We start from the raw sequence: 5,532 nt of genomic DNA, 5'->3' as shown, positions 1-5,532 counted from the left end.
TTGGATCTTGGTGGAGGTATTGATCTTTGGTAAAAATGTATTTTTTTATAACAGATCGTGCAGGTGTATTTAATCGTCTGAAGATTTTCCAAACATTTAAACATTAGTTGAACCTAATAGAGTAATTGTCTACAATGCATACAAATGAACTAATTGTAAGAATAGACAGCAGTAAAATAAAACCAACATGGATTTACATCAACAAAGTCCATGCCCGTTTCAAAGGCAGCTTACTCCACATGTGAGAATAAAAGGGTATTAGCGGCCTCGTGTTTTTACAGAGAAGGATGTCGGGCAGCGAATCCCCTGGAGGGCGCCCTGTGAGCCAGCTGCACCGCGGGCTTAATCCTCAATCCATGTTTAAAATGTGTCACCGGGGTCAAAGATTTCAACACCCGGTGATCATCACCCACATAATGCACACATTGTCATTCTGCTAGAGCTTGGTAAACATGGCGGGATTTTGACTGGGGAAAATTCTGGAAGTTTTCATAACATCCCCCTTAGAAGAGATTGTAGTAGATAATAGGGTGAAACAAAATGCATGCAAGTGATTGTGTTGTCAGTACAGATGCCAATGTAACCACAGAAGGGGAAAATGCATTTAATGGCATATTTACAAAAACGTGTGGATTGGAGAACAGGAGAAGCCCTATACCCTGCAGCCCCTCCTCTCTTCCTTCCCCACACGTCTGACATTAACATTCATGGAGCCAGTGGAGTGTGGCGAGCCGCGCACATCGAGCCGACGACGAGATGCATGGAGGAGGAGTGAGGGGGCGGGCGGCGGTGCTGTGCTGGTTGGATAAGAGGAAGGATGGAGCATAGAGGCCCTGGCTTAGGTTATAATGGGGGGAAGAAGAGGCACAGTAGTGAGGAATTGTGGGAAAGGTCAGCGAGCAAGGTGGTGTATCTTAGGCTATAGTTCACTATGATTATTGTGGGTCATTGCTTGGTAAGACAATTATAAGGGCAGCTGGGATAGTAGGCAAGGCCAAGTGGAAATCACCAATGCAGGATATCTCAGCATAAAAACTAAAGTAACGTATTTTTCGGATTATAAATCGCTACAGATTATAGGTCGCACTAGCCGAAAATGCATAATAAAGAAGGAAAAAAACATATAACGTATTTTTCGGACTATAAATCTCTTTTTTTTTCATAGTTTGGCCGGGGGTGCGACTTATACTCAGGAGCGACTTATGTGAGAAATGATTAACACATTACCGTAAAATATCAAAAAATATAATTATTTTGCTCATTCACATAAGAGACTAGACGTATAAGATTTCATGGGATTTATCGATTAGGAGTGACAGATTGTTTGGTAAACGTATAGCATGTTCTATATGTTATAGTTATTTGAATGACTCTTACCATAATATGTTACGTTAACATACCAGGCACCTTCTCAGTTGGTTATTTATGCATCATACAACGTACACTTATTCAGCCTGTTGTTCACTATTCTTTATTTATTTTAAATTGCCTTTCAAATGTCTATTCTTGGTGTTGGGTTTTATCAAATAAATGTCCCCCAAAAATGCGACCTATACTCCAGTGCGATTTATATATGTTTTTTTTTTCTTCTTTATTATGCATTTTCGGCAGGTGCGACTTATACTCCGGAGCGACTTATACTCCGAAAAATACGGTATACGTCACAATGGAGTATAAGTCGCATTTTTTGGGGAAATGTATTCGATAAAACCCAACACCAAGAATAGACATTTGAAAGACAATTTAAAATAAATAAAGAATAGTGAACAACAGGCTGAATAAGTGTACGTTATATGACGCATAAATAACCAACTGAGAAGGTGCCTGGTATGTTAACGTAACATATTATGGTAAGAGTCATTCAAATAACTATAACATATAGAACATGCTATACGTTTACCAAACAATCTGTCACTCCTAATCGATAAATCCCATGAAATCTTATTCCTCGAAGTCGCTTCTAAACAACTTTGCCAACTCCAAAGGTATGCGCCACTTCCTCTTGTCGTTTTCTGCTGCATATTTCACTACGTCCAGCTTGTAATCTGCAGCACATGATTTCCCTTTCGGTGCCATTTTTGTTCAGCCCTTCTCAGTTTTTATAAGTTACCACCAACGTTGAAATTATCCATTTTAATAGCTACGGCAGAAGCATATAGCAAATAGAGGTTAGCGTTCCATGACCCACAATGCACTTCTGTCATGACCCTCCCCCGCCGAATTCTTATTGGTTCACGTATGTGTGACGATTGCTGACATTTTCTTCATCTCTTCCGCGAATGAGATAAATAATATTATTAGATATTTTATGGTAATGTGTTGATAATTTCACACACAGGTCCCTCCGGAGTATATGTCGCACCCCCGGCCAAACTATGAAAAAAACTGCGACTTATAGTCCAAAAAATACGGTACTAAAGTAGTAGGAGATCTTTAATAAACACTTTTGTCCCCTCATAAGAAAATATTCATTGCATTGGAGTATTAAATTGCTACCTTATCTCATCAGTCCGCTATAAACACTGGAGCTTCAATTTTCACCATTTTGTTTTCCTTCAGCAAATAGGCTGGTTGAGATAGCCTGGTATGTTAGCACTATTTTACATATAAAGATGGGTACCTAATTCGGTACTTGTACTGGCAACAACCGAATTCCCGTCAGTACTACCGGGTATCGAATCACAAAGAATCAAACTGTGCCATATTTCGATACTTTTGTTGCTTTTGACGTCCTGTCTGGTTACAGAATGGGCCAGCTCAAACTCTTGACGAGGAAAAAAGCTCTCGAGCAGCATTCAGAGCAGACGTAGTTGGAGTGCCTGTTAGTAATGTTACAATTTTCCCCGCCAAAAAAAAAGCAAAAAATGCGTCATCGGAACACCCCCCTTAATTTGTCATGTTTCATGTGTCAGGTAAACCGCAACAAATGCGGCCATATGAATCGCCTTCCTACTAAAATAAAAAAAATAGCACAAAACTTGTAATTAGATTTTCTATCAATAATAACTATAACAATTAGAATAATTTTATTTTTATACTGAATCTGAGTAAATTCTTCTAAGAACACTAAAAACTACAGTTCCCACCGGCACCTTTCTCCTATTGCCTTGGTGATTAAGTTCTCACGCATCACTTTAAAACTATTGGCAAAACTTTAATACATTTAGAAACATTCTAAAACAGTTATTCTGATTGGTGTTCATATTGTTTGAAACAAATACAAAATAATAATGAATAGTGTACTACATTGTAATATATAAAGCAAATGCAGTGAGGATGCAGAGTTGCTGACAATGAGTTACAATACAAACAGTCCAGGACTGCAGTGGCCCTCTTTGATCTATTAAAATGCATACATTACCATCATATCAGTGGAGCGTGTAAAACCATCTCCCAATGGAAATGTTGGTTTACTCTTCCTTGTAGGTCCGCACAATGGTTGCACGTGTGACCGGTGTCCTCTGGGTCTGAAGGACAATGGCAACCAGCCGCAGGAAAATTAAATGCAGGCGCATTCTTGTCCGACATTTAAAAAAGACAGATCGAGATGTTTGGACCTAGATTAGAAATGGATGCGTTTTTGTTTTTTTTGACTGTGAATGGATTTAGACGGTAAACCAAAAGTGTTTCCTCTTGCTTATATAAAATATGTATTTGCTACTATTGCGCACATGCGCGGAGACAAATCCAAACGAGAGGCTGTACATTTATAACAATGGTGCTTACTGTGGGACTGCAAGTCTTTGCAGCCACTCTCCAACCCAACCTCCATCAGTCCACACATTACACATGCACACACACACACACACACACACACACAGACACACACACGCATATGTACACTCGCGAGAACGTTTCATGCTCTGCTGCAAATGAGACAATCATCAACTTCTGCACCTCGTCTCTTTCTCTGAGTCTTTAAGTATGCACAAGTTTATTTTGAATAAACACGACTATGGAGTCTTGGGCCACCAGTCAATATTTACATTCATTTTTTGGAATGTATTTCCCAAAACAGTACAGAATCAAGGTACTGTATTTTTCCGACCATAGGCCGTACCGTATTATTAGGCGCACTGCCAATGAGGCATTCAAGTCTATTTTCATACAAAAGGCGAACCAAATTATAAAGTGTATTAAAGGGGTCATATTATGATTTTTTTTCTTTTTTTTTCTACATTTAAATCACTTCTTTGTGGTCTACAGAACATGTAATGGTGGTTATTTGGTCAATATATTGCATAGATTATATTTTACAGACCGTCTTCTAGTCGCTTTCTGACCTCTTTAGGATGCGCCGTTTTGTGGGTGGTCTTATTTACGTGGCTCCACTTCGACAGCCTTTTCTCCCTGCATCATTGTTGTACGGGTAGTTTTTAGCGTTTATAACTGTATGTTACTTTATATTAGAAATGGCAACAGCAGAGGATGGATGAATGCCCCACAGCAAGAGGATAGAGAAGAAGAAGGAACTTATTGAATACGGCGTCCCACGGACTATAATGGCGGACACGTTCATATTTTCGGCCAACCAAAGTCGTGCTAAAACATTTTGAGCGTTGTGTGGATTAGGACTGCAGTAAATTCATTAAAATGTCAGCGTGGAGTTACTGAGTCTGCTTAGCTGACTGGAGTAGCTAACTTCCGCAGCTACTGGGTTCTTGAAGATGACTTGCGTTTGATCAGCCATTTTACTGCCGTGTTACAGGCACCCTTTGGAAACAATCAAGGTATCTAAATAAACATTAACAAAATCTTTCTGTGATTATAAACAATTTCTCAGCGTATATATCTACGACTTATCGTCTGGTACAACTAATATACGGGTAACTTTTTTTTTCTTTTTTCATTTGCTTAGCAGCCTTTATGCAATTTCATTTGGTACCTGGTGTAATGATAAGTGTGACAGGGAGATGGCAGTCACACATAAAAGTTAAGTGTGGACTGCAAGGTAACGGCCGCAATCAAGACTTAAAATGTAATGTTTCAGTGAGAAAGAACATTACACACAACGCTCAAAAATCTGTCAAAATGTTTTAGTACGACTTTGGTTAGCCGAAAATATGAACGTGTGACATCATTTGATCAAAACGATGTCACAATGGTCAAAATAAAAAATACAAACATTACATGTTTGGTAGTTTTGTTTGAAATTGATTGAGAGATTTGAGCTAAAAAAGTAAAACAAAGGCAAATATCTAAAAGTTTTTAATGCCCGATTTACGAATTTGGAACATGAAAAAAATTATTTACCGAAAGGACAAAAAAGTCAGGGTTAATAAACACATTAAGTTCAAATGTTTTCCTCTCTTTCTTGACTCTCTTTGCTTATGCTAAATGAAACACGATTAGTTTAAACTTAAATGAAGCGTGATTAATCAGAATTAATCAGCCACAATCTGATTGAAAAAAAAAAGGCAGAGAAACGACTGATTTGTTTACTTCTTGATTATAATCGGATGTATTGGTGAAAGTACTGTACATTCTAAGATTCAATTGATTATTTTGTCTTTGCACCCCTCCTTTACCCTT

Source organism: Nerophis ophidion, linkage group LG04 (assembly GCF_033978795.1).
Source record: "Nerophis ophidion isolate RoL-2023_Sa linkage group LG04, RoL_Noph_v1.0, whole genome shotgun sequence".
Lineage (NCBI taxonomy): Eukaryota > Metazoa > Chordata > Actinopteri > Syngnathiformes > Syngnathidae > Nerophis > Nerophis ophidion.
The sequence above is the reverse complement of the archived record's forward strand: the minus strand, read 5'-3'. Positions refer to the sequence as shown.